The sequence below is a fragment of the Ambystoma mexicanum genome, chromosome 7p (genome assembly GCF_040938575.1).
Source record: "Ambystoma mexicanum isolate Mex_15411 chromosome 7p, UKY_AmexF1_1, whole genome shotgun sequence".
In the NCBI taxonomy this organism is placed as follows: Eukaryota; Metazoa; Chordata; class Amphibia; order Caudata; family Ambystomatidae; genus Ambystoma; species Ambystoma mexicanum.
In genome coordinates, this window is record NC_090939.1 from 245,183,831 (window position 1) to 245,206,761 (window position 22,931).

Here is a 22,931-nt window from a genome sequence, read left to right on the forward strand (position 1 = left end):
ATTGTGTGCTTGTTGGTTCTTCCTGCCTGCGTGTTTATTGGTAGTCCAAGTGATTCCCTTAATTTTATGGTTTTGATGTGTGGTTGAGCTGCTGTCGGTGAAGTCTTATATAGTAGGCTGTGTGTTTCCGCAGTGGATCTGTGCCTGAACAGTCCTCTTTCTCTGTTCATGACGGGAGGCAGCCTTCAAAGAGGCATTGTCTATCTGAGCGCGTGGTGTGTTCCCATGTGGCAGTGTGGGCAGCCCAGCAGAGTTTAGCCCAGTGGACATTGTTACTGGCTCATCTTCGGAGCGAGTGGTCACAATCTCACCCCCAAACGGACCTATTTTGCCTCAGTCATTTTCCCGTGTCGTCCTGTGCTGGGCGTGTTCTCTTTCAGCCCCCCCAACCCTCCACAATGATGCACGGCCATTGCAGTTGTAACCGCTTGATGGAGGAGGGTGAGGGACCAGTCTCCTGCCCAGATAGCACCAATAACAGTGCAACATCAGACAAAATGTCCAAGGAGTTCTCCCTAGGCCCCCTGTCTTGTGGCAAAACTCAGTGCTGCTTTTAAATAAAGGGGGGTGTAGGGGAGTGGCAGACCCCATAAAGGTGATCAAACATTGCAACACCATGGAAATCCCCCCAGATATTACATGCTCAGAGTCGAGTGGACCCAGAGGACTTGTTGGACTGTGCTGGTTCTAATTTCGTTTCACATATGTCAATTCTGGCATCGGTAATATCTCTGGAACTGTCTAAGCCAGTTTGCTTGTCATTGGGGTACCACACAGTGGTTCCCCAGGCTACTTGCCCGGGGACTCTCCAAGAGATCATGTAGGAGGTGGTTCTGCACAAATCTACTGGGAAGGTGGTGTTTAAATCACCTCCTCATGGCGATGACTCTGGGGCTTTTACATAATCAAGTGGAAGCCTGTCTGTTTTTTAATCAACCAGGTCCAGATTCTTACCAATGCTCTTCTCCAATGAAGAGTGCTGGCACTGTGCACAACCAAGATAACCAGTTCTCGCCTTCAAAACAACCCTATGTCCAGCCTGCGTGTCAGGAGGAGCCCATAAATGATACATTTTCCTTTCCAGTTCCTTCTAGGATTTTGGGATACAATGGACAGAGGCAATGATCAGAGCATATGTGGACTGCTGGAACAGCGCTCAATTCTAAAAGACCTATCGGCTCAAATTAATTTTATTGACTGTTTTATCATGGCTTCTAGAATTTATATGTGAATGCTGGGAAACGTCACAGAAAATCATACTGTATTGCGGATTATCTGTCTAGAGCCTCTCAAACAGCATCCTTGGACACAGCAGTGATTGGTAGGGTCCCTGTTGAGTTGGTAAGTTTGGCTACAGCTTGTGGATCACTGCAAATGGATGTAGAACCCATGTTGCAGCCCGCAGATGTGAAACATCCAATTGTTGAGGTAGCTATCTTGCCTCCCATGGGTCTCACCTCTGAGGGGACGGAGACCACGGCTGAGGTTGAATTGGCAAGGGAATCCCTGCCCACCCAGAATGATGTCACCAAAAAGAAAAAAAAGGAAGCCAAAAATGCGAGAAAACCACACAGTTAGGCAAAAATAACACAGGTTCCCTTCAATTTTTACGGTCTGTCAAAGTGCAGATCAAAGTTTTCCCGGAAGATTGGGCTCCAGAGGATTTGTGTGATGAAAACCGAGAAGTGACCAGTTTGTCACGTAAACCAAAGGCACCCGCTACACGAAAGAAGGGAAACTGACATAGCCGCCTCCTCTAGCTAGTATTCTAAAAGGTCCAAATTATTGGAAATTGACAATAAGCCAAATGGTTTAATCACAGCTTACTTAAAACCCTAAAGAAATAATTATGACTGAAAATGTAGTTAACCTCTCTATGCTTTCCACTTATTCTATTGATTCTGTAGAGTGTGACTCTAATTTGACATGAACTGCTGGATGGTCCTCTGAGCTTGGGGTGAGGGGGCTAGTCAGCCCTTGACAGCTGGAAGTGTTCAGGCCGCAGTAGGGTTAAATTCAACTTGCCCTTACCTGCTGTTTTTATGCCCCAAGTCGACTTGGATGTATCCCCCCCCACCTTTAGCACAATGGAAGAACAGAGGCTTGGAGCCAAAACGCCTACTCTGGTACCTAAAGACCCAATCACATTGGCATCCTTTAAGCTTCCAGTAATAGGGGAGGCTGACGAGGGGACTTCACTCCCCAGCCAAGTGGGGTCCAGTATAAATTTGGACCCCACTGAATCGCCAATATATTTTGTCTTTGTTCAAAGAAATCCCAGCTTTATATTCACCGACATCGAGAGATATTGCAAGAATATTGTTTGTGGATTTCAGAAGGGTGGATATTGTAAAAGTGGGTTTCCATTCCCACTTGGTTAAGAAACTGGTTAAGGCTGAATCAGAGAGGCTGGGTAACATGGGATACTTGCTAACTGAAGATTGTGAAGATATGCTACCTATCAGTCAAAGGGAAACCTCCAGTCTGGGTTTTGATTTAATTCCATGTGAACCCGTGTTAGTTCATTTTAAAGTGCACTCAATCCATAGGTCCTGCAGCATGGCTGCAGGACCTATTACCGAGAATAAGCGCACAGTATCATGATTGGGCTCACTTGATTAATTCCCTTCAAGAGCATAAATGGGGGCTAAAGGGTTCCAATTGAAATGTGGCCACTCGATTTGCTCTCATGGAACACGCAAGGGGTTCACCACCTTTGTTGTAATAGTGAGTTTTGGGATGAGGCAGACCTTATTTGTCTGCAAGAAATGTTAAGTTAGATACCCCAGTTCTGGATGGTTTTGTCATCTTACATGAGCACGCCCAAAAAAGGAAAACCCTTTGGTGGCTTACTGAGTGCCTGGCGAGTTTTGCTGTGTTCTAGGGTTGAGAATCTCCTAATGGGGCATGGGGACATTCTGGGTATGAAGATTACATGGTGTGATGCTGCTGATTTTGTCTGGAAGTCGTTGATTGCGCTAAATGTCTACTATCCGATCTCAACATGTCTGGTTGACTTTTTATCTGCAATTTTTAAGTGCATTGTATCTTACTGTGTTTCCAAAGAAACTGCACTTGTTATCATGGGTGATATTAACTCAGAATGTCTAGCTGCTGCCTGGTATATTCAAGTACACGACCGGCAATACTTGCAGAACACCAGAGTCGGGGGGAGATTGGTGGGCTCTTTTGTAAACAAATGTGATTTAACACCTCTAAATGGTAGAATAGAGGACGACATTCCACCTATATACACCTAGTTTAGCGGAAGCCATTGATCAACATTGGATTATCCATTCACCTGGTGGCTAGTTTTCATGGTTTGAAGGTTAAACGCTGCCAGGAGAGCGACCACTTGCAGCTCCCATCATCATCGGTAGGGTACAATAATGTGGGGCCACGACACAGCCTCAACCCCTCATTGAGATTAGACCACGTGATCAAGCGGCCCTGTGGCATCCCAAAATAGCTGATCGCTTTAACATTAAAGTAGAACACCATTTATTGGAGAGACTCTTCATTGACATGTTTGGCCACCACTTACAGATTATATTGCAGGGTTTAATACCCTCGTCTATGTTGTCTCAAAGGATATCACATCCTGACTTTTTGCATACATATAATATAGCTGTGATTTAAGAAAAATCAAATTAAAACAGGACATCAGGAAAGCTAAAAAAAGTGGGGTCCTCTGGCTCATATGCTTATAAGGAAACTTAGACAGACATATAGAAATTCGCTAAGGGGCCACAGGTACTTACTTTTCCCAAGAAGAGGCAGAGTGTATGCTATCCGCGTTTAACTCAATTGAATCGTCAGATTTTTGGCGGTTAATTTGAGGTCTAGTTGTTCAGATATCATTACAAACGCAGCCAATTTTGGGGTCTGTGTGGGAGGCTCATTTTAACACCTTATATGACTGTGCGACCGGTATGAATGACCCCACTGTGGCTTCGGATGTAGCACTGGTGCTGTTCTCCTCATGAGAGGATATAGAAGACATAGTTTGGACAATTAAGAGGGCAAAAAAGTCTAATGCTCCTGGCAGGGACGCCTTATGAATCTTACTTTAAAAATGGCTCCACTGTTAAGGGCGGAGATGTTACTGCTCTTGTATTGTAATGCATTGGTGAGTCATCAATTCCCGCCTACCTGGAAGGAGGCAATAGTTTTAGTGATCTTTAAAAAGGGAGATAGAGTGGATTCTGCTAATTACCACCCTCTCTCTCTACTGGACTCCTCATATAAGAAGATCTTGAGATTTCTACTGCGCACCCTGAAGCATTGGGCGGAGGGTTCAGGGAAATTTGAAATTAATCTGACTTCAGAAAGGGGGTCAGTACATCCCTTAAGTGTTTCCTTATTCGTCTACTAGCCCAACAAGGGCTTTTGCCAAAGCGTAGCTTGTATGTGGCCTTTTTAGACATTACCAAAGCATTTGATTGTGTAGATTGCTTACGCTTATGGAAGATGTTCAGGGATTGGGGCTGCACCGAATACCTGGTCAGTATTTTGGAACAGCTACACACAGATATTCGTTTGGAAGGTCAGATTGGCTCAAAGGGGGAGTTATACGGAATGGGTCCGTGCGGCACGTGGCCTTCGACAGGGTTGTGTGTTAGCGCTGTTCCTATTTAATTTGTACATTCTAGGAATAGGAGCGGCCTTGTCCACTACTGTTGAAAATCCACCGAAATTGGGGTCCATTAAATTACTGTACCTTCTCTACACAGATGATGTCTTGCTGGATTACACCACAGTGGGATTGCAAACCTCTTTGACGGCGCTGGGCCAATACTTTAAAGACCTTGGTCTGCACATTAACGTTCCTAAATCCAAGGTCCTCATTCTGAATCGGCGCAGCCCAATGTCGGGTGGAAGAAACTTTGGCTGGTTTATTGATGGTCAAAAGACGGAGATATCTGAATTCAAATACCTGGGTGTAGTCTTTAAATCCAAGAGATCATTGGTCTTGGCAAATCAGGCCCTTGAACTAAAAGAGGTTTCAGCCGCTACCCAACTCTGAGTTTGAGGTTCTATGTCATTTCATCGCAGGTTATTTCAAACGCCTGGCATTTAAACGTGTACATTATAACGAAAATCTTCATCGAATATTTTTTTGGGGGTGTTACCACTCCCAATGCCCCTTCCCCACCTATCTTTACCTATTCCCTAGCCCCCAAAACCCTTATCTGCCCTTTCACACACCTAACACCTCGAAATAAATTTGATTAACATTTTCGTTATAATGTGCATGTTTAAATGCCAGGCGTTAAAAGTACCGGTGATGAAAGGAAGTCATACCGTTTTCGAAAATAATATGGCCGATTCTCTCTTGCCCTAGTGATAAAGATGTATAACCAAATTTTGGTTCCGAGATTGATCTATGCAGCAGAGGTGTTACATTGGCCGCAATTCGCATTCCGTTTCCCCCTTTTGGTACTCTGTTTAAACAACTTAATGCATCTGCCACTGGACGAGACTCCATTACCTTGACTCAGTGGATCAATGGGTCCATGAGCATACTTGTGGCTAATGACCTATCTTTGTCTGATCTGGAATACACTCCTTTTAAGGTCAAAAATAAAATGTATGAAAACAATTGGATCTTGAACAGATCTCGTTGCAAAACCTATAAAATTTGTGACCATTTTGTACTTGACATTACACCATTCAATAGAGTACAGAAATGTCTGATTAAACACCCTGCAAAGAAATCTAGGAATTTTTGTGTACGCCCAAAATAAAATCTTTTTTTTTGTTGCCAAGGATGTCTCGGGGATGCGTAGTAAATTAACTAAGATCGATCTTGTCGACACTGTATGATGGCGAATGAAACTTTGAAACACGTAATTATACAATGCACAGCACTTTCTGACCTCCATAAAGAGATGCTTGAACCCCATTTTAGAAACGGGCCTTTTTTAACTTATGAACACTTGTGGTGGGCTCTCTTTGTCGAACCGAATGAGCAACTTGTGATTGCAATGATGAATTATGTAAGAAACCTTTTTAAAGTCTTCTTTTACTTTTAGCTTGGATTAATGTTTTTTTTTGGTTTTTATAAAAAATAATTTGTAATGTTGTATATTGGCGCATGTGTGTAAAGTTTTATTGGACAAAGCTATATCACACAATAAAATAAAAATAAATTGTGGGCTGTACTCCTCCTTTGGAGGTCTCCTTTTTCTGATCAAGCATCTGCACTTTTCGAAGTTGTAGGGAATGATTTGGTAATGTATTGTTTGAATACTACTTCAAGGTAATTGCAGCAAATATTTCAAACTCTCCAGGCAAACGATGTGGTGAAAACAGCTTTAGCAATTGAGGAGCCAAAGCTACTATATCACAATGTAATACTTTGCCCTTCCATTTTTGGAGGTGCTAGCTGGGACAATGGTTAGCTTCCTAGCCTGAATCTCTGTAAAACTGTTATTGGGCATCTACCAGACCCCCATCTGTTCAGAACATGTTACGTCCCTGATGTTACATATAGAGCGATTCCAGTGGCAAGATGCACTACGTTTATACAATTATGATATTGCTGCTGGTGAATGCTGTCTTGCAGGTCAACAGTAGCAAGTGTGGTGGAGGACTGTTCCAGCCCCTTTGCAGAAAATACTACTGATTTCTGGTAATTAAATGCCTGTACAAAGCGTGAAACAGACAACCAGAATGCGCTCTTCCACGTGAGGCATTCTAGCCACACGCTCGCCTTTGTAGGGTGGGAATAAAGTGGGCGAACATAGGGGAGTTTTTGCTTTCAGTGCGGATGCTAGATCCCTTAATAGTTGCACTTCCGCTTCCCCTCGGATCGCTTTACATCTGAAAGTTCAGATGGCATGAGCCTCAGTAATTGTTGCATATCTGCAGCATTAGTGGCTACCGTAAAAGACATGTAGGGGGCCTTAAAGTTACTGTGCTTCCCTTCATATTTCTTTAGTGTTGCTAACTCTTTGGGCCCCTTGCTTGTGCAGGACCTACTTACAATGTTAATGCTAGAACCCTTAAATGGTCAAAGGTTGTCCATGATAGACTTAGACTACTATGCAACGCTTATGTAAGACCTTGACCTGGTACAGCAATTGGGATCTTTAGTAGGTTACAGCAGCTTTTGCTGGCCCGTACTAATACAGGCAGGTCTAAGATCTCCCAATGCTAAGGGTTGGTTGTCTGTTTGATAATAAATGTTGCACGGTCCGTCTCCAGTGCTGGCACTAGCTCATGCGGGTTACCAGACCCAAATGCAATGCCTCATGTCGGACAGGAGCATTAAAAGTATTTTGAAGGGGAAAAAAGCATGGGCTTATGACCATCATATTGCAACACTAAATCAATGTTGGCTATTGCAGTTTACTCCCCTTTATCTGGGTCTGCATTCTGAAGAGCATTTTGGTGTTAATTTACATGGCCCTGTAGAATATTTGGCTACTCCTTAAACCCTGCATGAAGTTATTTCACATTTGATCGGATTTATTTTGATATAGTAGCTTGCTAAATCTGTTCAGTACAATGCTGCAAAATGATTAATTACCATTTTTAAAAAGTCACGGTGCCAATCATGCTAATTACAGGCAAATGACACAGGTTGACACTAGGTCTTGCAAAAAGTGCTACTCACAAATTCAATATTGGAACAAGTTAAAGAAAAGTAATCGCACCCACGGGTGGATTCCAGCAAGGAACAGGCCTTAGTGATCAAGGCTGCACGTTTTGTTTTATATTAAAAGTTGTATAATAATTATTACAATAAGCCCTCTTTTCTCGGGGTTATAACACTGAAGGCTTTTTGATTCAACAGATCACTGGACCCAAAACAATGCATTCTAATACTACTGGGCATATAGGGTTTGGACTTAAACAGGGATAACCAGGGATTGACAAAGGAGTTCCCAAAAAGCTATGGTGCCTGCGGGATACATTAGCAAATATACTTACTGTATCCTCGAAATATGCAGTTAGATTGCTTTTTGAGGGAGGGAACTGATGTACCGCAAATGGGGGCAGAGGGACTAGCCTCCCTCTTTTTTCAGACCGCCTAGTTTTTCTTTTGCACACAGAAAAAGGCCTACTCAACCTAGTAGGCAAAGGTGTGGCGGTCATAAAGGACTGGTCCTCCTTAGCCCTGAAACATAGGATCTCTTTTGGGGCAATGCATGAAAGGGGATCCCCATGATGGGCGTTTGTGTCAGGGGTCACTGGTTTCACCCCATAAAGAAAGGTGTATTGGCACGAAGACACAATGTTGGTGCTGTTACTGAGTTTCCAAAGAATGGTCTGCTCTGTTTTCTGGGTTGAACCAAGGATGTTGCTGGGATTCCTCATGGTAGTGCTATCTTGGCCCCGCAAAAGCCGAATTTGGGGGAGCGAGGGGGGGGGACGAGTGGGTGCTGTTGTTCTCTTGTGCACGCCTTTGAGCAGCTTCTTGTGCTTTGTATGGGAAGAACTGGGGGTCAGTTCTCACCAGTTGATGGCTAGCATAAGACAGTTTCTGTTTGGGCCTAGGATGTGGGGGGTAAACCACAACTCTGGTGTGTAGCCATGCCCTTCGCTCAGCCTGCTTCGCAGGCACCAGTGGCTAGGCCATATATTGCAGATGGCCTCCTGGGGAAAATCCAGAGCAGCTGCAGAAAGTGGGTGTTCGACTTGGATATTGGGAACACTAAGAACAAACTGTAGTGGAGATGGCTTCTGCGAACCCTAAACTAAAAAATACTTTGGTATTATACCAACAAGGAAGTTTGAGTAAAGGGACTCTAGATGTAAACGCCATTTCATCCACATATTGTTCAAAGTTCAGGTTTACTATCCTCCCACTACAGTCCCTAGTTGGAAGGCTCTGAGGCCCCATGTATGTTTGCCCCTGTAAACCTAGTGTTTTCGTCTGCTTTACAGAAATGTGAGGGAGAAACGGCTTAAACAATTGTTAATTATGGCAGGAGGGGAGGCATCTGCAAGTAGCCATAATCTGCCTGTCCGGTAATGGTTTTTGCAATTGCAAATTACATTGCAAGGGTTTAGCGGTGTGGTGAGCACAATTGATGCAAACCTACATTTCCACTCCTTCCTGGCAAAGGACTGCAAGGCTCTTTTAAGAGTATGTTTTGAGCTGACGATCCAGGTTGCCCATCACTTGGGCTCCCCCTGTCCAACTACCTTGTACGTGTTCCATTTTATTGCATTAAAGAAAGAAATATGATGGAAACATTTTGAAATTGCATAATCTTAGAGAAGGGTTATTTTGTGTATCATCTCCTAGGCAACGTGAGGATGCATTTGATATTCGCATTCTACTGCGCATTCCGCTCTGTAAGACAACCATAGAGCAGTAGTAATTGAGAACTGAACCCTTTTGTTTGCTTAAATTAAGACTATCGGACCCAGTGCACGCGCACGCTGTGAATATTTTAAAGCAGCCGTGTTGCGTAATTTTGTAGACTTGGAATACCTAATTAATATATTGTAATTTGTGTTAAGCATTATGCTCCACTAGAATTACTTGTGTCACACTGGCATTGTTCTAACGTGAGAAATCTCTCGTTTGTGACCTCCATACTCCAGCTGCAGAGGAAACTCTGCCAAAGGAACTACAATTCCCAGAGACCACATCTAGGCTCTTATTGAAACGTCAGGCTCTTCAGAGCCTAGCCGGTCTACGACGACATCGGCACCAGAGGCCTAGGCGGTCCTCTTTTCGTCATCCAGCAAGGCAGGGGTTCGCTCTATTCACTATTACAGAGTTAAGAAGGGGTGTTACTGACTAGGGGAGGATGTTGTGGAATCCACTCAATTTGGCCGCGGCGCAACAATTTGTTCAAAGGAACTTGGCAAAAAAAGAAAAAGAGCATGTGAGCAGGACATGCAGCATGCTTCACCCCCGATTTCAAACCAAGTTTGTTCATATCGATAAAATACAAGGCAAACCTTGTGGATAAAGTGGCAACGACACAGCTGCAAACATACGTTGAGGTAAATGACATCTTGCACACTAGACCGTCAGGTTTTAGGGCGGCCCACAGCACAGAGACAGCTATGCTGGACTTGCAAACACACATGAGAAGCATCATGGACAAAGGCAAAACCGGCCTACTCCTGCTGTTAGACCTCAGCGCGGCCTTCGACCTCCTGCACCATCAACAGCTCCAGTGGGCTCTGGAGGAGGTGGCAAACTGTTCTAAAGAATCCACTGGATGGGTGGCATCATTTCTGGCAGATAGAAAGTCCAAAATTAATGAGGAGAATTTTTTTCTGAAGAAGCCCCCATTTATTGTGGGTACCGCATGGGTGTTAGTCTTTCTCCACTTCTTTTAAATATCTGCCTGATGTGTGTCTGCATAGTGCTCGATAAGATCGGAGCATTTTTTCACGAACTATACAGATGACACCCAGCTAGCGGTGGAATTAAGTGGCAGTTACATCAATGACTGCACCAGGGTGGCAGCGCTATACGAGGTCATCGAAGCTTGGATGGAAAAAAAATTGGATGTGTCTTAATGGAAGCAAACCAGAGATGATGATCTTCGGATCTCATCAAGCCAGAGCTAAACTAAACCCGGAATAAGAATCATTTAAAATCAAAGATTCAGTAGTTTCCGTGGCGGAGAAGGTAAAAACACTGGGTCTGTTTCTGGAAGCTTCTATGAGGGCTGAAGCGCAGGTTATGTATCTAAATAACAACTGTTCGTACTATCTATTGCTCCTCAAGGCCATCCAACCATTCCTGAGCGAAGAAATTGTGTGGCTGTTGCAAGGACTAGGGCTACCATCTTATCCCGGCTGGACTAGGGCAATGCCCTACTGCTAGGAGCAAACAAAGGATGCATAACAAAATGACAAACCATTCACAATAGCGCAGTTGGAATAGTAATGAGAAAAATCAAGAAGGGAACATATCACGGCAGACAGTGTCCCTGCACTGGCTCTCTGTGGAGGACAGGATTCATTTTAAAACTATGACCCTAGTCCATAGATGTCTCTATGGGAAAGCCACTGCTTACCTTTAAATATTGGATTAGTCCTTATGTAGCCAGGCGATCTTTGAGATCAGAAAACTTGGGACTGATTACATTCCCGCCATATAAGCTTTCAAATGGCCTGGGTAAGGCGTTCCCTGTATTAGCAGCACAAAAATGTAATAACTTACCATTAAGACTCAGACTGGAACCCAATTGCATGGTTTTTAGAACAAACTTGAAGACTTTATTCAAGTAAAAGTAATGACCCTGCCTCCTGCTACGTAATAGACCATGTTCATGTGCCTTTGTTTTTTATTGTTTTTATGGTTGCGTCCTATGTTTTATGTTTGCGCCGCCGATGCCTGCAGGCTTTTGGCACATTGTAAACCAATAATTAAATAAAATTAGATAAAGAATGGTTTTAATGAGCCATATTGACATGTATATTCAATAAGAATTCCCTAAATTGTATACTACAAAATACAAATGATTGCTAGACAACAGATGGAATCTTTGATAGCGCTAGCATGAAGGGGTAGTTATCAGCTACCAAGAGGGAAAGATGTGCAGGAACACCATCTCTACATAGCCAGAGTGGTCATCCCCAGATACTTGGCTGTAGCGCTAGAAGCCTACGTTTTTCCAGGGCTAAACCAGCCTTCATTCTGAATGGATGCTCGTTGGCATATCCGGTCAGTTTGTTTAAAACATCTGCTCACCCAGAAATGGCACCAGACTTCCTTCATTTACTGAGTCGGTGGTGTCGAGACTGTGCTGGGATGTTGTAGCATTCTTGCCTTTGGAGACTAACGGAAGCATTTTTTTCATTTGTATTTTTTAAATTCTTCTAGCATATGTTGGTCATCTTCAGAGATGGATATGATAAGGTACGAGTACTTGGCCACACTGTGTGAGGCATTTCCATCCAATGTCCTAGGCTGAATGAGGCAAAGACTTTTCTTCCTGTTAAGTCAAACGTTTGCCACCATGCTCTGTCACATGAAGCACGTTCCAGGGGGTAGGCTGCTTTAGCCTCATTTAAAGATGACTGATTACTGGTACGAGGTGCAGCGTTTCCCTGGCCAACACTTTGACCACGAGCAGTAGAACCAGATTCAGCTGGAAAGGTCTTCGAGGTGAGCCTATGTTCCAGGGCAGACCTCCTGCAAGGCATTGCATCAGAGACTCAAAGATCGATCCTGGAAGAACAGGGTGTTTGCCAAACGTACAGTGTGGCCAGATGTCAAATGATCAGTGCAGTTCACGGCACTGGGCACAGGGCGTTTGGGTGGAAAATGCAGAGCACAACTACCTGTAGGCTAAGCCTCCTGTTTTGGGATTCCTACGACTATAGGTCAAATCACACAATTTCGTTGAGCACCTTTGCAACCAGCTCCCAGGCAGCCTTCTGGCATGACCTACAGACAGTGGTGTTGTGATCCACCAAAAAAAAGGGCTCAAAAGTCGACATCGGCCACACAGATTTTACAGAAGGCTTCAGGATTCAAGTCCTGTAAAGACATTCAGCACATTTGCTAAAAACAATTGTTAAGTTGCAGTAGCATAGTCTGTGTCTAGAAAAAAAGCAGAGGCATTTCCGGCACAAGCATCAACATTGACGGGGGGGGGGGGGGGTGATCATGGAGTTGTGTTGGAGTTGTGTTGGTGTCCTTGTCTTGTTGAATATTTCCAGATCCAGGGTGCACTAGGTGGTATTTCAAAAGACCAGGACTCTGTTGGTAGACTGTATCCATTAGAAAGAGATGCAACAGCTTGTTCGAAATTAACAAGAAGGACCATCACATGCAAGTGTATGATAACATGAGCAGCTAATGAAAAGATTGTTGATTCTCAGGATGTTACACAATGAAAAAACCCCATATAAGCCTGAAGTGTGCCCGGTTGTTCTTATCGTGTACTGCATTTTGCACAACACATTAGACGAGTTTTCCAAATGAACCACTTTTCTAAGCTCTCTGTGCCGATCAATCACCTTAATCCTCTATCCTGGTTCCTATTACCCACCTGCCCATCACTCATCTAAGGGGGGGGGGCGGCAAAAGATCAGCCCCAAAACCCCAAACGTTCTTTCATCCATCCAAAGCAAGTCAATTTTGCAGTTTTGGCTAGAGATATTAAAATCGAGGTGAACTGCAGAAGAAAGAAATATACATATTTGGAAAACATATTTATTACATAAATATTACATTAAAAATTATTCATAAACTTTTACAACCGTAATACAGTATGGTGCAGCACATTCTTGAGTCACAATCAGTCTTCATGCCTGTAAAACAAGCGTCCCAACTTAACATGGATCATCTATGAAAGGAGTGTTCTACAAAGAAAACAAGGACTTGTTAAACACTGCACTCATATATTAGTTACTTTGTTTGTATTTTTTAATTGTTTTTATTGGCATTTCACAAGTTTACATAACAATCTCCCTCCCCCCCCCCTCCCCGGCCTCCCCCCGATCAGCAGTTCATTTAGTAATAAAAAGCACTAATAACGCTCCACATAATTATCATACATTAGCGAAGCATTAGGCAATGTGTAAAACCGGAATGTATTGTGAGCACAATTGAATTTGATAATCCTTCAAGCATTCCAACAGTGTACCCAATATGTCCTAAACATTTGTTCCTCCCACCGTAAATTATAGGAAACCCATTCCATGGCTAAGACATGCCAGAGTTTATGTAGCCACTCGTGATAGGTTTGGGTCTCTTCTTTCTTCCAATTCTGCGCAATCACAAGATGGGCAGCCAAAGTCATAACCATAAATGCCTTTTTATGTGCCCTAGCTCGTGGAGCCACGTCTTTTGTCCAAAGGGCCAGAAGACATTCCCCTGCCCCAAAGATGTATTTGTCTACCACCTCCTGTAGTGTCTTACCGACCGAGCCCCAGATTGATTTCAAAGACCACCATATATGGATTCATTCCCCCTGCCCCTTGCGCCAACAGCAAGTTTGCCAATTTAAAAAAAAAAATGCTGTCCCCTTAAACATCACTCCGAGTCCCTCCAGTGTGTAGTACCATTGAGAGAGAATTGTATACCACATCTCCATTAGTTGGATAGATCATGTTCGTTTTGGGTGTTATGCCAGAGTGTCTCCCATTCCACTTCAGCTATTTGACGATCCAAAGTACCTTCCCATTTGCCAATGTATGGCCACTTTTCCCGGGAGCCCCCTTCATAAAGCAAAGCATAAAATGATGAGATAAGATGACTGTCCCCCATGTAACGTGATATTTCTCAAATGCAGTGCGCTGTCTACCGGCTAGCATTTTATCTAGGGGGTGCTTAACCCAATGCCGAAACTGGTAATAGCGGAGCCGATCCTTTTCTGTAAATTCAAAAGATTGTATACATTGCTTGGATGTTTTATTTTCTTGGCCAAGCATTATATCTTCAATGTTTACACAGCCCGCCTCTCTCCATTTCCCAAAACCTCTCGCCTCCATCCGGAGTGAACTGGGGGTTCCCAAATACTGGTGTAAAGGGATACAAGATAGTTGAAATGTGCTTCTGCTTCACTGCTGCATCCCATACCTCGCCCACGAGGGCCGTTATTTGCGATGCCTTCCTACTCTGAGGATGAGGATGCCCTAGGCAGCCATAAAACCTAAGCTAATGGACCACCCCTTCCACCACTGCTCCATCGATAGCAATCCAATGATTATTATCTCCTGATAGCCATATTTTCAGTACCCTAAACTGGGCCGCCCAATAGTAATTTCTAAAATCGGGGGAAGCCATACCTCCCTTATTCCTTGGGGCCATTAAGGTCTGCAAGGCCACCTGTGGTCTTTTATTATGGCATATAAAAGTGGATATAGTAACTTGAAAAATCATCTAGGGATAGAAACCGGCAGAGCCTGAAAGTAGTAGAGCAAGCACGGTAGGGTCACTATTTTTATCGAAGCCATAGGCCCCAGCCATTATATAGGATTCCACCTTTGCAGGTTCTCTCAGAGCTTTGAGCAGCTGAGGATGATTCGCCTCATACAAGGTTGCCACAGATTTTGTGATGTAAACCCCTAAATATTGAATTTTATCTTCTGCCCACAGAAATTTGGTGGATCCCAGCATTTCCTCTATAGTATTTGATAGTGTGAGATTAAGTATTTCAGATTGATGGGGATTCATTTTTAATTCTGAAACTTCCCCAAACAATGCAAGTTCTGAGGCAATCACCTTCAAGGATTCTGCATGATCCGATATAGCCAACAGCATGTCATTGGCGAAGGCCATTATTTTGTGTTCCGACCCTCCAAAATAGACCCCTTTCACACCCAGTGCTTCCTGTATACGCTGCAGGAAAGGTTCCAGGTAAATCGTGTAAAGCAAAAGGAACAGCGGGCATCCCTGTTTGGTTCGCCTCTCTAATCGAACCTGAAAATTGTCTATTGATGGACAGGCCACAGGGTTGGGGTTTGGTAATTTGCTTGTATCCTATGAAAATAGTGCTCGCCAAACCCCATTTACTTCATGGTTTGAAAAAGAAAGGTCCAGTCTACCCAATCAAGCGCCTTTTCGGAGTCTAATGCGAAGAATACCGCAAGAATCCTGCGCCGTTCAACTTTCTCAATTAAGTGACATACCCTCCTTAAGTTATCAAAGGTCTGACAATGTTTTATGAACCCCGATTGATTGGGTCCTATTAACATATGAAGTCGCCTAGTTCTTTTTTGAAGGAGTTATACAGGGTCGTTAAGTGGGGTTGGGGGAGAGAATTTGCTAATATTTCTTATAGAACACAGCTGTAAAGCCATCAGATCCCAAGCCCTTTTTCGGTGGAAGTTTTTGTATGGCTGTGATAACTTCCTCCTCAAGCTCTTCCCTATCTGATCTCAGTAGCTTCGGAAGAGATACTTCTGCTAGATATGTATTCAGCGGGCCATCCTGCAGCCTATCTGAAGAATATACCATGCCATAGAACTTTTCAAAGCACCTTGATTCCCTCTGTGTCATATTTTCCCCTTCCCTGACTTTTAGAATCATTTGGGTGGCTGTCCTCTGTCTTAATTGTCTTGCTAATAACATACCGGCTCTATTCCCTTCTACATAATCATTTTGTTTAGTTCCAAGTAGGGTTCTTTCCGCCTTTTTTGCCCTTAATGATTCTAGCTGTCCTCTAACTGCTTTATACGTTTGCATTGTATCCCTCGTAGGATCATTACCCAATTTTGGCAATATATTCTTAAATTGAGTCTCTAAGTCTTCCTCTAGTTGCTGATTCATTTTTTCACCTCTGGGCTTTGCGTGCTATCAGTTCCCCCCTGATTACCGCTTTGCAAGCTTCCCACCAAATCCCTGGGGAGGTATTCACCATCGCATTTTCCCCAAAATAGTCCTGAATTCTCTCCTCTATCTCCCCCAAGAGAACTCTATCCACAAGGATCCATTCTGGCAAAACCCACTTCCAAAGCCCCCTATTACTGGATGTCATGTTCCATATCGCCCCTAAGGGTGCATCATCCGATAGCACGCATGTGGTCAGGTTTATGGATATGGCGTGCATACTGGCCAAAAGATCTATTGCAATGGCCTGGAAATCGGCCAGGGGTCCGCAGTATGTCTCCTGTCACAGATAATTTGAACGTTGGGCAGATTCAGAAACTAGAGTGGATGGATGGATGAATGGATGGAGCAAGTGGGCCTGGCACAGACGGAAGCGACAGGTGCGCAGCGTGGAAACTGTTGGTCTGGGATATGTTTCACCCGTCAGACGACAAACCCCCATGAACACGATTTGGCCCCCTGTCCGCAAACACCACTCTTAGATGGATCATAGCAACCGTATAGTTAGAGGGACCTGGGGAATCCTGCTAGATTGTTATTACTTACCTCTGCTGGGTCTCCCGCTGCGCTGCACACGCAAAAAGAAGACGTGCAATATAATGTCTGACAAGTGAAGAAGTTGTTTGTTTATAATTTGTTTGTGGTTGACATGTTACTACACAAATAAGGACACATTCATTGAGATGTAAGCTTTTGAGTAATGGACAAATTGTACTTTATAAATCCCAATAAAAACATGTTAAAATAAAATTATCGGATAGAGCAATCGATACCACTGAAACTTCCAAAATTCTTCCTGCCAATCTAGCAGATACTCCAATATAATTTATTCGTGACTGGGTTTTATGAACGTGCAAATCGTGAATCCCACTGCCTTTCTCCTGTTAGCTCGCCACATATCAACTAACCCCAATCTGTGTGAATTTGTCTATAAGGTGTTTGATGGTGTGCCCCTTGGCAAAAATCCCACTCTGCTAGTGTCAATTTCCACATCCGATATTCTGTTCAAATCCCCTGTCATTATAACATGACCCTCAGCTATATTTTCGAGTGTCGCCAGTGCTGCCTTCAGAAAGCCTTCCTGTCATGAATTAGGTGCGTACAATGTCGCTACCGTAAATACTTCCCTCTGAATGCGGAGTTTCACAAATGGGTATTTCCCCTGTTTATCACACACTGAGTTCAAGATACCAGAACAGTGTTATTTCTGAACGCTATCCAGACCCATGCTTTTTTCTCATTCATATCAGCCTGAAAAATCTGTGGATAGCCTTGTAATCTAATACGCGATTTATCTTTTCTACATATGTGGGTTTCTTGAAGCACGAGAAAATCCGGTTTCTCGCGCCTCAGGAATGATCCCAGCTTGCAACCCATGGGGAGTACCTAGTCCAACCAATCCCATTCCCTTCCAAAGAACCTTTACCTCTAATCCCCATTGGGGTCTCCCAGAATCGACACGGACCATGTCTGCGTTAAGATAGAGTGCACATATTACGCAAATTAGGACCATTGAGTCTCGTCTTTTCTTGCCCGCCTCCCCCTGCTGTACCTTCATGTTTATCCTGCTGATCCACCTCCCAATCACTCCCCCTCCCCAAACTTTAACCCAGGCCGGTACATGGGTCTTAGTGACAACCAAAGGAAAACCCGTCCATGAACCAGTAAACTACCTGGGAACAAAAAACTGAGGAGAGATATACGAAGCCTCTCCATGAGTTCCCAATCTGATCCCCCTGCTTCAACCCCCAATCACATCCCGACCCTCCATCTCCAACTCTGTTCTCCCACACCCCCATTCACGTTTTAAAGTCACACCAACATTTTCTGGAGTACCTGGTTTATCTGGTCCCCCCGCCTTCACCCCTCAGAATGTGGCATGTCCTTCGACTTGTCCCAGCCTTTCGGAGCACAGGCTTTCCTATGGTCTCGCTTTGCCATGGACCACTCCCATTGTCATGTCTGCTGGGTGGTCTTGCCTCCTGCATCCAATGTCCCAGTCCGGTCTCTACTTTCTAGTGCTACAACATCCAGACCTTCACATGTTGTTACTCGGAACTGTCTACCGTTCCAGGAAAATAGCAAGCCAAAAGGAAAGGTCCACCTGTTATGAACCTTCTCTTGGTTGAGAATGCTAGTGACCGGATTAATCTGCCTCCTTTTGAATAGGGTGGAATATGCCAGTTCTTTATAAAGCTGTACTTCCGAGCCAATGATGGTAAAGGACGTACCCGTCTGTGCTGCCCTCAAAACTCCTTCATTCTGCCCATATGATGTAAATGCGGCCATCAGGGGCTTGGGTCGTGCCCCCGGCTCTTTCCTAGGAGTGCCCACCCTATGAAATCTGTCTAGAAGAAAATCATCCAAAGGAATCTCCAGAAGCAAATCTGCACAGAGAGTTTGTATCGAGTGTTTACGATCTTTGTCTGCAATCTCCTCTGGGACATGCTTGATGCAAATGTTTGATCGCCTTGACCTGTTTGAGATCTTCGCACTGAATTTCCAGATTGTGCGTCATCCGAGCAAGTTGTTCTAAGGTTTTGTCATTTTTCCACGAGTTTTCTACAAGTTCTTGTAAGGCACGTTCAGCAATTTCCACACGATCACCTAGTTTTGAAATGTCCCCTTTTATTTCTTGAACTGCAATTTTTATGTCGGATCTTATTGCACTAATCTGTTCTTGAAAAGACTCCTGCAGCGTTTCCTTTAAGCCCTGTTGGTGATGAGCTAAATATTGCATTAGTTCCTCTTTAGTGATTGACATTGTGTCCCTGTGTTCTGTAGCCACTATGTGTGGTGACTGCATTATTGGAGATTGAGTCTCGCTGGGCATGCCTTTCTCCTCTGCTTGCCAACACTTAGTGATTGTCCCCTCTGCTAGAGTGTTCACCTTAGGGGGTGCCGGAGTGCCTTTAGTACGTCCTCTCCCTTTAGCAATCGACGTATGCTTCCTTAGGAGCACTTAACAAGCCACACTCCGTTGATTAACTAGATCGCCGGGGTCTGCTTTCACACCCGGCGTCAATTCCCACCAACTACGTCCACCAAGTTCCGATCCCAACAGAGGCAAATACCAGTAGCCTTCAGTCCTTTATCTTTTACTCCAAGAGGGACCGCATGCGCCACTGTAATATCAAATCAACCCGGTGTCGCAGTATCCCGTGTCCCTTTATCACCAAGGACCATGTCTCCAAAAATAAAACTGCCCCTGCCCTCCAAAAGTTCACGAGATATTGAGGTTTTTGCCCTTTTAACTGAAGCTTTAAAGGCTGCTAGGTATTGCGTGGCTATCTGTTAAGTTGTTGAATCCCTGGGGCCTCCTCACCCCTTTCGCAGCCTGCACATTGTAGTGTTTAATTCACCTGAACCCCAGCTCCTCCTCCTCCTCCTCCTCTTCACCCTTCGCCACATGGTTGCTGGATTTGGGGCTTGGCTGATGCTGCTTTTTACACTTTCCCTGCTCTCTGTTCAGTTTTGGAGCTATATTGTCCATAAGCAAGCGGGATTAGGCTCCACCCATTTCTGCTTTGAGGATGTCACCAATGCCAAGGAGTCTGTTGTAATACTCCCGGAGAGCCGCCGTCCCTGTCCACCTTTCTAGCACCAAGGGGCGATGCACACTGCACTGTATTACCTCCTCTGGTGTGCGTTGTGCTCCTCCACTGGTACATGCCCGTCATCTGCCACATCCACGCACTCAAGGGGGAGGGTACTTCCTCCTATGTCACCCCTAGTACTCCTTCTCCTTAACGTCGTCCTGTGGATACCGCATCCCACGCTGACTGTCTTCCTCTTTGCCGGTGATCCAGATGGGGTGCCACGCCCTTCACCTCCTACGATCCGGCGTCTCGCATCTGCTGCTTTTTGGCTCTCCCGCAGTCTATTGCACTGATCGGATCGTCTCCTTTCTATTGGGGTTGACCCACCAGTTACATACATTCCCACAGGTTGGGGAGGGAGCAAAGAAGCATATCAATCCCCTTTCGGTTGGGGCAGGAGACAAGCTATGATTAGCACCTCCTCCTTCTGCAGGTGGCCATCTTGGATCCAAAAGTTACTTTTTAAAGCATACTTTGCCATATAACAGAAATATAAGACCAGCCACCCTAGCTTTTCTCTCAAAGAACTATTCCATTAATTTGTATTGCTGCCTTTCAGTAAACTCTGGCAAAGAGTGATAACTTGATCGGTGTACAGCTGGTCAAGCAGACAAAAATGCCTGCTCAGTTGCAATGTTGTTGTTGATGGGTGGAGGTGTACATGTTCACTTCCCACTCTTTGTCCCTCTACACTGCCTCATGGAGTATTTCATAGTATGAAAGGGACCATCATCCTGCCCCATTCACCTCAGAGTATGTCCTATAGTCCAGCTCGAGCCCTCCAAAACACAGTCCGAATTAAGACGGCTAAACTGAGTACTTTACATTTGGGCAGTGTTTTTCGCTTTAACACCAATGCTGTAATCCCAAAGCGATTGTGGTGCTGCTGGATTTGCATTGGACACGACCCAAGACAGATGTGCCTTGCCAATGCTGGTAGAGTTGCGCAGAAATCTTCACTCACAGGATTTTCCTGTCAAAAAGACCACTTCTACTCTCTGCCGAGTATTCTGGAACAGGCGGAGTTGTACTGCCCTGCAATAACAAGGGTTTCCACTTGGCAAATCTTGGTGGCGGGTAGTACCCATGGTCACTGCCAGGTGGTACACATCGTCTGGTATTGGGCTTTTACATTGTTATTAATAATAAACGGGTACTTTACAACTTATTCTGAGCAATCTAATAAATTGCGGAGTGAGACTACATTCAGTCTCACAAAATCATCCAAGTTTATTTCCCTATTCCCCTACTGGGCTTCGCTCATATTCATAGACATGCAAGAACTTGGTATGAGAGCACTGGCGCACTTATGCAAGGTTTAATGCAAGGTCTATAGTAGGCGGTCCCATTATCTGTGTAGTGTTTGATTCGATTTTCATCTTGATGTCATAGTCATCTTTGCTTGGAGAAACCTTTGCAGTGTTTGAAATTAAGATTCATTTCTACTTGCCCCATTTATAGGAACCCAATCTCCACATCCTGCAATATTGTGGTAACTGAAGAATGACCCGTGACTGCTACTTTTCTTTGTAAACCGCCCCCCTGTACAATGAGTAGAACACCCTTGGACTCGTTGAAGTGCACATTTTATTTTTGCAGGGCTCACCACTGGGTTTTCACAATTGTTGATAAATGCCACTCTGCATAAAATGCAGATCTGTAGACCATTTTTTGAAAAATATAGATTTACCGACCTGCCACAGGACTGCCCTTGCAGGTCTCTTTCTAAACGTGTGGGCGCTATTATATTACGTTTGGATTGTTCTGGTGGATGTATACTAAAATATGAGAAGGTTTGGCTTTATTTTCTCCTTGTCATAATTTTCCTTGAATAAGTGATTGCAATTTTCTCAATTGCAGGTTTGAGCGTTAAGCGCATGTGTCCTCAAGTGTTTACGCTGCTTATCCAGTTTTACGCTAGGCTTTATAACTTTGATTCCAATTAAGTAGCATCGTCAATATTTCCAGACATCTAGCATGCAAATGACAATAGTGGACATTGCTTAATCTCTATACATGGATGCGCTCCCATGCTACTGCTAACACCCATCTGCCTCCCTCACGCCCCAAGTCTCAAGTTTCCTTGCCTAGTTTAGTCCATAAGAGTACTTCACTTAGTATTAATGTTGTTCACTTAAACATCCGTTAACGGCTATACATGGAGAGTGTTTTTCTGACTTTTGGGAGGGTGCAAAACTTGCCCTTGTCACTAGCCATTTGGTAGTGATTTTTAACTCTTGACGAGTAAGAAAAGGTGTTCTGTGTGTACAGCATAGAAGTGGAGAGTATGTTTTTATGGCTGGCTAGTAGCTTGCAATTTCAATTTTGTTGCACCCTGCATTTTGGTATTCATACCCCATGTGTCCTCATCTTACTTGATCTCTCTTCTGCCTTTGACACAGTCAACTATGCCATCCTGCTCAACTGTCTCTCTGAGTATCACCAATCAGGCCCTGGCTTGGCTGACCTCTTTCCTCTCCAATCCCAGGTCCAACTTGGGTCCTTCCGCTCCTCTATCTCAATCTCCCCAGGGGTCTAACCTCTCTCCCTGGCTGTTCAACCAATACCTGGCACTTCTTTCCCCAATGCATTGCTGCTCTCTGCCCCAACTTTCAGTGCTATGCAGACAACACTCAGCTCATTTTCAAGCTCCCTTCCGCCATCGCCTCTCTTTCTCTCATCTCTGACTGTCTGCTATCCAGGAGTGGTGTGCCGCCAATGATCTCTGCCTTAATGCCAGTAAGGCTGAGATTCTCATCGCCACACCTGCTCCCTCTTTTCCTATTGCTCTCTGGCTGGTCTCCCTTGGCCTTCTTCCTGTGAGGCTAAAAACCTCTGGTTCATCTTCGACTCTACACTCTCCTACTCTCCTCACATCTCTGATGTCCCTAAGAAGTCACAATACCAGCTGCACCTCCTCAGAGGTAGTCTTCCTTTCCTCTCCTTCCCCCAGAAGCTCACTGTCTCCAGAGCTCTGGTTCTCTCTAGGCTGGACTACTGCAACAGCCTCTTTCTAAATCTGCCTGTTTCTATTCTCTGCAACTGATACAGAAAAGGATTGTGAGGCT

At 44.4% G+C, this 22,931-nt stretch overlaps 1 protein-coding gene across 1 annotated transcript in view; it reads right to left on the reverse strand.

Moving 5' to 3' along the window:
• Nucleotides 1–13,128: 13,128 nt before the first annotated feature.
• Nucleotides 13,129–22,931, reverse strand: part of SMIM11 (small integral membrane protein 11) — a 37,344-nt gene continuing 27,541 nt past the window's right edge. The window contains exon 3 of the mRNA XM_069637343.1: nt 13,129–13,293. The gene's annotated coding sequence lies outside the window, so the exon portion shown is untranslated. The remainder of the gene's footprint in view (nt 13,294–22,931) is intronic.